The sequence below is a fragment of the Mauremys reevesii genome, linkage group 1, assembly GCF_016161935.1.
Source record: "Mauremys reevesii isolate NIE-2019 linkage group 1, ASM1616193v1, whole genome shotgun sequence".
Taxonomy (NCBI): Eukaryota; Metazoa; Chordata; order Testudines; family Geoemydidae; genus Mauremys; species Mauremys reevesii.
The window spans coordinates 201,067,586-201,080,734 of NC_052623.1; positions in this window are offsets into that span (position 1 = coordinate 201,067,586).

The following is a 13,149-nucleotide window of genomic DNA, read 5'->3' on the forward strand; positions in this document are numbered from 1 at the left end:
GTGCCAGATGGAACAATCTTTGCAGCCGTTCCAGCACTCTAGATGGTGTAGTATGCACAGTGACAACGGTGGTGGGACATCAGGAAGGCCTTCTCACTTCTTTGAACAGCTTGTCAGGCACAGGGCGCTTCCAAAAGTGCCCTTAATTGATGCACATAGGCCTCTTAGGAGCACTCCTGTAATAAAGGTCTGACACACAAGAATTCTAATTAGAGATTGAATTTGGTTACCCAGACACACCCCATCATGTGTTGGGTGAGGATCTATTTATTCCAATGTCTGCTGTTAAGGTTACAGCATCACACTTAAAATTTTGATCTAGAGCTGTGATAGTTTCAGGGGAGACAATTTCTTCTCTCTATGTAGGAGGAACAACAACCATTGGGAGCTGTCAAGAAGTGTGTGTGCAAAAAGCAGCACTTGCCCAGCCAGTACTGTAAGTTGGTAATTATACAAAGTAAAAGTTGCAAGGATTAAAGAGAGCCTCACTGGTGCCAGTTTATCAGCATTTTCTGCATATTTCCATCGACGCACATGAACCATGTGTAACAAGATGGGCTTAGGCAAGTTAACAAAAGAAAAGAAGGAGGGAGCCAAATAGAGAGAGTAACTGTTAACATCTGGGAAGTTATTTCTGTACAAACACAGCAGGGGGATGATAAATCTACTGTCTTCTGAGTATCCAACTCGCTGACAGGAAAAGTGATAGCAAAGAGCTAACTACAGACAAAAGTCAGGCAAAAAATTGATTCTTTTAGAGCAGGGGTTTTCAAATGTAATTGCACCACGACCCCCGTCTGACAACAAAAATTACTACATGACCCCAGGAGCGGGTACTGAAGCCTAAGCCCAGATAAGCCCCAATGCCCTGGGAGGGGAAGCAAAGCCTGAGTCCTGCCACCCTGGGAGAGGGGCAAATCAGAAGCCCAAAGGCTTCAGCCCCAGGCTGGAGGCCTGTAACCTGAGCCCTGTGACCCAGGGCTGAAGGCCTCTGGCTTTGGCTTTGGCCTCAGCAAGTTTAACGCCAGCCCTGGCGACCCACTTTGGGGTCCCGACCCACAGTTTGAGAACTGCTGTTTTAGAGAATGTCCACTAAGGCTGTGTGTATACATCACAGTCGTTGGTTGACTCAACTTGTGTCGGCTTACAACAGCCAACGTGTGTGTGTTAATCAGGCACGTGCACACTTGGCTGCTTATATCTGAGCTGTGCATCCTCATCACTAGCAAATGCGGCGTTCCATGGGTAGGTATCCCCGTGTGCCTCTGGCGCATTCTCTTCCAGGACATTTTTGCAGTGCTATGTGGGATACCAGTAATTTGCCCAGGGATTTCGGGGAACTAGGATTCAAGTTCCCACAGTGTCACTTTTTCTGTCTCATAATGCTTATTCCATCCCATAATTTTCATGCCATTTTTTAAGTTCCAGTATTTCCTTATGCCACTTTTTGGTCTCTGCCATCTCTCCGAAAGAAGCAGGATCCCTGCACAGCTCACTACAATTCTCCTGAACATTGCTAATACAGGACACATGATTTTCCTGTGTCTAAAGAGATTCAGTGACTACTGCTACAATGGCTGGTGTGGAGATGAAGATGAGAGGCCGAGGAATGGATGACGGACACAGTACATAGAAATATCAGGGTGTTGCTGGAATTCATGGAGCTTCGCCACATTGTGTATTGGTGCTTCTGGGGCTAAGAAGTGAGCATTAAGTGGTGGGAATCACATCAAAATGTAGATTTGGGCTGATGGAACTTTCAGATATGGAAGGCTACATTCCTGGATCTGTGTGCTGAGCTCTCCCCAGTCCTCCAGTTCAGGGACACCAGAATGATTGTTGGATTGACAATGGAAAAGCAAGAGGCAATTGTGCTCTGAAAGCTTGCTGTTTCAGATTGCAATCAGTCAGTGGGCTATCCAGTTTGGAATGGGAAGTCCACAGTGGGAGCTTTTGTCATCCAAATGCACAAGGCCATTAGATGTCTTCTGCTGCACAAGACTGAGACTCTTGGCAATGTGCGGGAAATAGTAGATGGATTTGAAGCAGTGAGCTTCCTATACTGTGGTGGAGCAGTATACTGGATGCATATCACTGTTCTGGCACTCTCTCTCCTTGCCATGAGTACATAAAATGAAAAAGGTATTTTTCATGGTTATGCAAGCAGTAGTAGATCACCAGGTATGCTTACTGATATTAATGTGGGCTGGTCAGCATAGGTGCATTATGGTCACATCTTCAAGCATACAGGACTCTTCCAAAGGTTGCAAGTAGGGACATTCTTCCCTGATTGGCACATTCACGTTGATGATGTTGAAATGGCAATAGTGATTCTAGGGGACCCAGCCTACACCTTCTGGGTTATGGAACCACACACTGGCCACCTTGACAGAACCAAGGAAAGTTTCAACAACTGGCTGAGCAAGTGCAGGGTGACTGTTGAATGTGCATTTGGTAAACGCAAAGCTCGCTGGCAATGCTTAATGACTAGATTGGATCTCAATGGGGCAAACATTCTTATAATTATTGCTGTGTTTGTGCATTACATAATATTCTTAAAGTGAAGGGGAAAGCAGGGTGGAGGGGTTGTAACGAGAGATTTCACTCCAAATGTTCTGAGGTACCTTGCAGCACCTTAAATAAAGGCTTGTAGAAAAACCTCGGAAGGGGTTTAAATATCATAAAATGTTTACCTTTCCCAATTGTCATAATTAAGCTGATGACAGTATCAGAACACTTGGACATAAAACAGTAGTTAGTTTTAAGATCAGGCTTTAATTAAGTAGAAATAATGACAGTTCAAAATTAGAAAATCCAACATGGAGGATCAAAATGGTGGAGATGGGGATGAAGGTGGAAAGTTCTAGCAAACAAGATGGTGTTGGGGGAGGAGCTTAGGTCTAGAATCCAAAATAGTATGGGGAGGAGCTTTTCCTATCTAAAAATAGGTATGAGGTCAGAGGGAGGAGCTAGACAGGAAATACAAATATGCTAATAAAAAGGGGAGGATCTAGACAGAGGAGTTATACTGATTTCTGGAAGCTGATTGGCTGAGCCAGGCTCATAAATTATGTTAATGAGCAGACCTTGAGAGAGCAACCAGTATATAAGGCCAATAGCCAGCAGGCTTATGTGTGGGATTTTTGGGGTTTGTGAAGATCAGACGCCTCAACAAGTAGCAAGAACAGCAGCTGGGACAACTGCAGCAGCATCCTAAGACTAGTCTGGAAAAGAAGCAGCAGAACTCTGAGGTTGCCTTGGCAACGGCCTTCAGAACAGCTACCAGCAGCAGCAGGGGCAGCAGCTGTAGAGAACCCTTCAGCTACGGAAGCCGCTAGGCAGCAGAAACCACCTTCTTCTGAGACAACCGTCACTGCAGCTTCCATAACAACCTGCAGGCAGCAACTGCCACTACCACAGCTTCTGAGATAGCAGCAGCGGCTGCAGTTCAGCGCGCCACCTTTACCTTCAGCTTGTTGTGTAACATCTTATTGACAGAACAGAAGGGCCATCAGCTGTAACAGAGGGAATTTTAGGAAGAAAGAGCGTAAGTCTGATTTTCCTATCTATTGCTAAGGAATGATTTGAGTCTTTCTGTCAATAAAGCTGGATGCCTGTGTTTGCCATACTTGTATAATAACAATATCTCTAGGAAGAATATGGGGAAGTAGTGTCACATGCAGCTTCTCATAATGTTTAGTTATTCTAATAATCAATGGTTAATATAAGTCCAAACTTCAAGCAGACCCTGTGCCAATTCTTTTTCTTACGACTCAGATTTATGCAGTTTGAGGGAAACGGATTTCACTTTTTGTCCCTCCTAGAGGAATCCCCTGAATCCGACTCTTCAGAAGATGAAGAGGATTGGGGGCGTTGGGTGTGAGATGTTGGGGAGATGGGAGAGATCTGAATGTTTGAGACCTCTTTCCGATGCCTGCCCTTAATCCTCCTCAGAAGAGGAGAAAGACATTTCAGGCTGAGAGTGCCCTGGAGATGGGGGAGGCACCTTGTGGTTACTCTTTGGAGCTGCTTTCTTGCCCTGAGAAAAAGAGGGGCTTCAGATGGGAGGTTTGTGCTGGACAGGGGTCCAGAAGGGGGGTTCTCAGGGACCCATCCGACTGACTGAGCCTACCCCAGGGGCACCAAGCTCCAACCCTGGAGGGTCAGAGGGAGTTCTTGGCCTCTTTGCTGCACTGGAAGACTGTGCTGGGCTGACGTTGGGGGCAAGGAGTAGCACTGACCCACTGCAGGGTTGGGTGGGGCATGTGCTGTGGAACGGAGAGAAGGGTTGGCACTAAGGGCCCTTTACCAGGCTCTCCATACTCTCTCTACTGATCTCTGTCACTAGTACCCTGCCACCGTAGCAGTGACTGGGAGGGGAGAGACGGATGCTCTGTGGTCAACAGATGTGGCTGTGAGCATGGGCTTCAGTGGTTGGGTAGAAGGCTTCCCTGGCCCTCTGATATTGTGCTTCACTCTACACTCCTCCATGGGGGATGGAGGAGGAAGACAAAGCCATCGCTTGTTGGTGCCAAGCCCACAACCTGTGCCAAACCCTGGGGCAGTCTTCTGCTGAGATGCTGCCACTGCCTCATGGGAGCTCTTCTGGTCAGGGAGGGATGCTTCTGGAAACCCTGCCATTGCCTGAGCACTTGAGGGAGGCATGGGTCTCCACAGCACAGGCCCACACCTCCAAGCAGGCACTTAATCTGTGGGGAGGTGCAGAAAAACAGTGTCTAACTTTCCCTCTCTTCTTAGCCTTTTCTGCCATGCGGCACACTGCATGAGTGAGCAGGAGTCCCAGTGACTGAGGAGAAAGGGGCTCCTCCCTGCCAATAAAGGCAGACTCTGACAGCCTGGATATTTCTCCCTTTTGTTTTTCTTCAAATTTGCTCTGTGGCAGGGAGAAGATGGTCTGCCTGCAGCTGGAGAGGCAGACAAAATCTGAGGGTTTCTCAGAAGTGGAACCAAACCTTCCCTGCCTCTGGTGGAGGCAAATAAGTCAGACTGTCAGAGACTGCATACATCACAGTATCCAGTGTCATGGATCCATGGACCTCATTACTCCAAGCAAGGACATTTTCATACATACACAAGTTAGGAAAATGTTTGTAACAAAGTTGTGTCTATGAATGTGTCTTCACAGCTAGCAAGCTCGTGTTGTAACTTGAGTGTTACCCTAACTAGGCACATGTCCAGACGCAAACATCTCTAACTGGGGAGTGCTGTTGATGTTCCAGCTGCTATTGTAGTGGGGATGCATCAGTTTCAGTTACAAGAACTCAGCAGCTGCTAATCCAATTGCTCTGCTAATCCAATCAGTCTGTAATTCCAGTGCTGTTTTTTGAAGTGTGGGTGTTCTCATTTGAGCTAGGCTAGCTGCAGTGCAGTAACTTGGGTGTACTAACTCGATTTTAACTGTTGCAGTGACGACAAGCCCTAAAACAGTATGACCATCATACTGTTCTCATCTGAGCTCTGTGAACAAGCCATTCGTGACTTCTCATGAACACAAAGCCTGCTTGATTTTGTTAAAGATTTATTGACCAAGGTTTAGAAACACAAAGAACAACAGGGATGAGAAGAGAAATGGATAGAAGCAAAAGAAAGATAGGAGAACACTGTATTATCTTGAGATCTTCTTTCTCATGTTCCTTTCTGGTTTCCCCTGCTCTCCTTCGTGGTTGGTGCCATTGCCTGGGTTGGAATGTCAAGGTAGGTTAGCTTTTGCTAGGATTTTGTCAGTATGGTTTCACTGCTTCCTTGGAAGATCTCCACTGAATTCTAGAATGATCTACTGGTATCTCAAGAAGCCATTACTACTGAACTATATAGTAACTCCACTTTGAATCCTGAATGTAAGAGCTCCAGTGTCCGAATGTGTAATAAAATAGAATTGGGGCCATAGAGAAGCAGTCCCAAAGACAATGGCAACTGTTGATCACACAAAGAAACCATAGGAACAACTGTATTCATGTTCTTAGGTGTCTTGATAAATAGATGCCTCTTTGAAATACTAGTGGCAATTAAGTCCTAAACAGTTACCCTCTGACTCTCCATGCTACTGTAGGTTGGGGCTTTTAAGAAGTTGCTGTAAGGATTATACACTACCAGACCACTAAGAAATGAGTACTAGAGAGTATCTACGTAGCATGCTTCATTCAACTATCTCCAAAGCCATTTTCTGACTTTAAGTAATTGTAATTGAATCTTACACAGAGATTCATAGCTTGCTTTTTGAGTGGTATCATGGTGAGGTGATTTTCAGGCCCATGTATTTTTTGGACTGGGCTACAGAATGAGTCAGTGGTGGAGAGAGGAATAAAATGTAAGTGTACATATACCCAGTACTCTTCTCTGTCCATGGGACAATGCTGTGTCTTGCACTTCCGCTGCCACTGAGATATGACTATAAACTGATGTAGAGACTATTCCACTGTTTGTTAGGTTGCTTATTTATGTAACTGTGTGTCCCGTCTTTTAAGTCTTGCTTTAAAAGCACAGAATGTTGTAATAGGCTTTTCATATGCTCAGAAAAAGCAGTGCTAAAACAACTGAGCTTTCTTGTTACTCTTGCATATGGGAGGCGGGCTTGTCAGGCTGTATTGCATTTTCCTATTGCTAAACTTTCTTATGTTCTCTTGGAAAAAAATAATTTAATAGACAAAAATCCTGAATGGATAAGTTTACAGTCTCTCAGAAAGGAGTGAGAGCAAAGAAAACAACGTCTGACTCCAAAGGGACACTGGCTCATCAACTAACGACAAGCTTTCTTTCCATTTCTTTTTATCCTGATTTGTTTCTTTGTAGAGACAAGGGAGTGAGGTAGTATCTTTTACTGGATCAGCTTCTGTAGGTGAAAGAGACAAGCTTTTGAGCTTCACAGAGCTCCTCTTCAGGCTGTAGTTTGTCTTGCTCAGCAGCCAGTCCACTTTCTGGATAGACCTCTGCTAACTGGTTAAAACACACATCTTGAATCTTTCAGTGCTTAATCAATTTAATTTTTGGGTGTAGTCAGTGTTTTCTACAAGTTGAAATGGAGGAAATCCTCCCCCCCAGCCTTATTTTTCTGGATTTGTTTATACTGGACTGTGCACTGTGATTGTTAACATTGTGGATGGAGCTCTGAAAGGAGAACTGTTAAGAACCCTTATTTCCTTTCATTCATATATTGTTAATTAAATCTTGTTTCATTTTAGTGAGAACTGTTGCGATGTGAATATGTTCTGTGAATCCAATATCCTGAGAACACAGCAATTTGCATGTAGTTAATGCCTGGGAATTAGAAGGAAACCTTCTGATTCCTTATATTAGTGGCTCCCCAACCTTAAAACCTGATTTACAGTGTCTTGAGATGTTGAAATCCAGCTCAGGTCAGCAATAATACTTAACATTTATGTAGTGTTATACAAACATTAGTTGTCTGTCAGTTACTAACAGGTGGCTATTTTATAACCTGTGTGAAGTTTGATGGTATCAGTCCAACTCCCAGTGGTCAGGTTTCTATACTGCATAAATAACCACCACTAATGTTACTAATTTTGACCCCCAGCAGGCCACCTTTGCCACAAAGTCAAGAATTGAATAGAATTGGAAACTCAACTTGCTTCTTCACTAAAGGAGATTTCTACAGCCTATCTCCAGGGTTGTCAATCATATAATCTCTCTCAAGTGTTACATTCACACAAATGTTTTAGAGGGGGGAAAAAAGGCAAAGTAAAACAATAGTCTATTGATCAAGTTTCAGGTATACACACAGCATCTGTGTGATAACCAGCAGCCTGCTTCAGAGCTGCTTATCACATATACACTCAGTGCTACTTGTTTGCTGACCATGGGTGTCTAGGCTTTGAGCCACAGCAGCAGAGCATTCATGGCACCCAGGGTTACAAAGGCAGGTAGTGACACCGCCTCTCATTGGTTGGGATTGCACCCTAGAACATGACAGCCATCTCCTTCTGTCATGCTAGTGTTGTGTTGTGCAGTTGGTCTCAGGATCAGGTGAAAATCTGAGAGAAGGAGGACAGGAGGAAGATGGGGACAGGGGAAGGAAAAGAACACAAGAGGGAAGGGAAGACCGAGCACGAACTCATGTGTATCAGGCTGGTGTTTCTCTGATCTAATGGTGAATCAAGTGTTCTCACCAGTGAGTTGATCTTGATTTTACAATGGTCAAGGCTCACCAACAAAGGACAGAGTCTCTGGAGTGAAGCAGAGGCCGGTTGGCCTCTCCCCAAGGAATCCTCCAAGAGTCTGTTTAAGAAGTATCTCTTCTTAAAACTCCGGGGAAGGGGAGGTGATGGGTGGAATAGGCTACCTCCTCATTATTTTGTTCATGAATTAGACCTATTTTCTGACATACCAATTTTGGTCCATTGATATTTGATTCTATTCTCCCATGGTTTATTGGTCACAGTCCTGTCACAGACCTTGAGTTGCTTCAGAAGCCCTTTTTGTCTGGAGTAATCTAGCCTTTCTGTCTCCTTTCCATACTGGTGTTCTGCTTCTATAAGCATTTAAATTATTACAGGCTATTAGAGCATTCTGTGCTCCAACTGTTGACCTTACAGTTAGGGTGGATTTGCTAGGTAGGCCTAAATTACTACAACAGTGGATCCAAAACCTAGTTATACATATGCATATGAGGAAGGCAGGTGCCATAACATTGGTAAGAGGTATAGCTGATCACTCTTATTTTTCTGGAGACTCTTTGGCCTTCAGAACTGGTTTAGTCATGGGAATCTGTTTCAGATATCATCTTGGTATCCGTGTATTGTAAGATATGTCTGACTTCACCTGGGGCTTAACAAATTTGGATTGCCTATTCTACTTCAGGGATGTGATATTGTTACAAAGTATTGCATGCAGTCATGAGCATGCAGCACTCATTCATTATTATCAATCTTTAGATAGTACTACTGGCTTCTCTGCACTGTGCCACTGAACTCTCTGGTCTTAGTCTATGTCATTTGATTTGTGTGATCACCGACTTCTGCTTTTGGACCCTTTCTGAGTTTTCATTCTGCAGTGGCCAAGACATCTTTTCGCATGGTCAGTTTTACAATGTTTTCAATCTCTTAATTTTCCCCCTAAATCCTATTCCCTGATCCATTTTCTCTACATTTGGGGAGAGTATGTCGCTATATTCTGGTTTCCGATATCCCACATTTTTCCTCCCTGTGTGGCTCTTTCCACTTCACTGGAACGTGTGCCTGTATTTAGTATTAATAACATCCATTTATAATTTAGGTCTTTATTTGGTTTCTAAGCTTTTTTCTTGTAAACATTCTGAAGTTAAAGTTGAAATTCCTCAGTTTTGTTGAACCAGCTATGTATATTAGTGTGTGTGGTCTAGAAACACAATTTGTGCTTCCAGCACCATTTTTTAGGTTGGCTAAATATTCTTTGCAGAAGTTAGATTGTTTTCAGCTGTAATGACAAGAACTCCATGGCCTCAGCAATATTTTACAAGAAGTTAGAAATGCTCTTTTTATTTTTTCCCATAAAGAGCTCCTTAATATCCCTTGTTGTCTTTAAAATGGTGTGGACTTAGTCCACATGATGCAGCTTTCTTAGTTTTACAACATTAGTACCCTTTAAATGCTTTTCTTTTGGGCCTTCGCTCCTTACATCAGACTGAAAAAAATCTCTTTAGCTTCCTCAATAATAGATGTTTTATGCTTATCAAGCTAGATCTATCTTACCGAATGAAATGATTTATGCTGGCTTATTCTCTGTCTTCATCTCTGTGCACTGGAGCATCTGGATGCCAAATGCTAAGAAACCATCAGAAATTACAGTTCACCTTTTTGTTTCCAGTCCCTTACTTGTGCTCTTTGTCAGGGGCGGCTCTAGACCCCAGCGCACCAAGCAGGCGCTTGGGGCGGCCGTTTCCCGGGGGGGCGGCATTTGGCTCCGGTTGAGCTCCCGCCGTCATGCCTGCGGCAGGTCCACCAGAGCCCGGAATGAGCGGACCTGCCGCAGGCATGACTGCGGCGGGTCCCGTCTTCCCGCGGCTCCGGTTGAGCTCCCGCAGGCATGACTGCGGCAGGTCCGCTGGTCCCGGGCTCCGGTGGACCTGCCGCCGGCATGCCGGCGGGAGCTCAACCGGAGCCGCGGGAAGAGGGGACCCGCCGCGGGACCGGGGAAGGGCGGCGCAGCGCTCCGCGCTGCTTGGGGCAGCGTGATTTGTAGAGCCGCCCCTGCTCTTTGTGACCTGCATTTTGTGTAAAAGCAAAAGGGTTAACGCACAGTTCTTCACCAGATGTCATAGCAGTACCAGGTAGCCTGTTAGTGATGACTTAGTTTACATGCAAAGGAAGCTGAGAAAACAATCACTCCAGCTCATAAAATTTGCAGACAAATTGAATAAAACACTCCATTTACCTCTGAATATGCTCTGGTGTATATATTGCCTTACCTTGTCCTTCAATTTGTCTATAGGGTCATGATTTAATGTCTTGTTCTTATGGAAGTTTTTGCTTGATACTAAATTATTTTTAAGATCAGTTTCTGAGAATCATTTAAGGCTGTATGGTTTTGCTGACACCATGGCTGGGAAGAACAAAGGGAGTCTTTATTTTAAAAATATTCAAATATTCAAACGAGAACTTTGAAGGCCGAAGTGGAGAAGGGTTCCATGTGAACAGCAGTTGAACATGGGTCAGTTGGTCCTAACAGATAGGCGAGCGCTGTTCCGAAGGGAAGCATCGGGCCCATACCCGGCCTTTGCCAGCAACGAGAGCCGCAGGGGCTACACAGCGATGAGAAGGAGGGCCGCTGCGATGCGCCTTGAAGCCTAGGGTGCGGGCCTGGGTGGAACCGCCATAGGTGCAGATCTTGGTGGTAGTAGCAAATATTCAAACGTTTATTTTAAAAAGTTATTGAAAATCATCCTTGCTCAAACAAAAAAGTAATAGAAATTGCTTTCCTTATAAGATGAACATCTCTAAATATGATACCATATTATCAGTGTTTCTCAGCCTCTCTGATACCAGGGACTGGCTTGCTGCCTTCCTAAAGTGTGCAAGAAACCAGTGCCAGTCTTCAGACCCGTCACTGAGGAAAAACTGCTCTATATTACTGCCTACTATCTCTGTCTCATTTTATAGACTTTGTGGTATGAGTTTGGTTCTTATCTAGTTTGCGAATGGCTTCCAGAGCCTTGGAAAGTTTTTTGTTTCCTGATTTTTCTCATATGCATCTCTTGGTGTTAGATGAGAAATCCATTCTTATATTGTTGATCTAGAATGGGGTGGGCAAACTTTTTGGCCTGAGGGCCACATCGGGGTATGGAAATTGTATGGCGGGCCATGAATGCTCATGAAATTGGGGGTAGGGGTGTGGGAGGGTGTGAGAGCTCCAGCTGGGGGTGTGGGCTCTGGAGTGGGGCCAGAAATGAGGAGTTAAGGGTGTGGGAGGGGGCTCTGGGTTGAGGTGGGGGGTTGAGGGCTCTGGGGTGGGGCTGGGATGAGAGGATTGGGGTGCAGGAGGGGGCTCCAGGCTGGGACTGAAGGGTTTGGAGGGCGGGAGGGGGATCAGAGCTGAGGCAGGGAGTTGGGGTATGGGGGAGGGGTGTGAGGGCTCTGGCTAGGGGTGTGGGCTCTGGGGTGGGGCCAGAGATGAGGGGTTTGGGGTGCAGGAGTGTGGTCTGGGCTGGGACCAATGGGTTCAGAGGGCTCTGGGCTGGGATTGAGGGGTTCTGAGGGCGGGAGGGGGATCAGAGCTGTGGCAGGGGGTTGGGGCTGGGATGTGGGACTAAGGGGTGCAGGCTCTGGGCGGTGCTTACTGCAAGCAGCTCCTGGAAGCATGTCCCCCAACCGGCTCCAAGATTCATGGCCAATGGGTGCTGCTGGGGCAGCGTGCAGAGCCGCCTCGCCACACCTCCGTGTACTATGTAGTAGCTGGAGGGGGGTCATGTCTGCTGCTTCCTGGGAGCCGTGCGGAGCAGGATAAACCCCCAACCCTGCTCCCCGGCTGGAATGCCGGAGTGGGGCAAACCCCCGACCAGACTCCCTGACGGGAGCTAAGGGCCAGGTTAAATGGTCTGATGGGCTGGATGGCCACAGTTTGCTCAGCCCTGATCTAGAATTATCTTTGCAGTGTTTTGGAGAGTTTGTCTTGAATCAGTATTCCTGATCCGAACATCCGTGCACTGTATGGAATTCAAAAAACTAGATGTCTAGGGTGGGAAGTTCTAAAATACTCACTATGGGCGTAACTTTCTCCCATTAAAGTCAATGTGAGTTTTATCAATCTCTGTGGGCAGAGTTAAGTTGGTACGTATAAAAATCCCATCAGCGGTCTTGAGCGTAATATTCTTTTTTCATTACTAATCTTAGAGATCTATTTCATTATAGATTTCTTTACTATTTAAAGGTCTTGAAAACACACACACACACACACACACACACACACACACACACAAAATTGGTGACATTCTTCCTATTTCTGCTGAATGACTGCAGAATATTGTCTCAGAATTTCCTGCACGATGACACAATTACTGGGAGTTCAATCCCAATGTGGATTATTGCAGGTTGATGCTGTCTGTCTGGAAAGTTGGCAAGAAAATATCTGGAGGTGTTCTAGGGTTGCCAACTTTCTAATTTCTGAAAACCGGACACTATAGCAGGAGAGCTAGAATCTTCACCCCCACTGGTCTTTGGTGAGGAAACAGAGATCTGGATTGTAGACAGTTCCAGCAGGCAGAATGAAAAGTGCCTCTGTCTTCTACATCATAAAGAAGGTATGTGTCTTCATCTGATAACCATTCTGCAAGTGCCTCACCTGCAGTATCATTACTGCAATAGCCCCACATCATGTTAGCTATTGAAATCACCAACATATATAGTTGGGTGATAGGCTGTGGATAATGGGGGAGAAGGCCAGTCTATATTTAGAAGTTTATACACATTGACCACCATTATCTTGGAGATTCTTATTGACATAGTGAGGGTTCTGGTGTTGCTCTTGGCATCTATCACGTCATAATCCTTGATGCCTTGCTTGATGTATGTGGCAAGGCTGTGTTTTGAGTGATAGAGGGAGACAACGAGATCATAGCCAGCAATACTGCAGTGTGATTCTTGGATGATATCTTTGATATGGGTTTCTCACAGGGCAATGACATTGATCATGTTGTCTTGC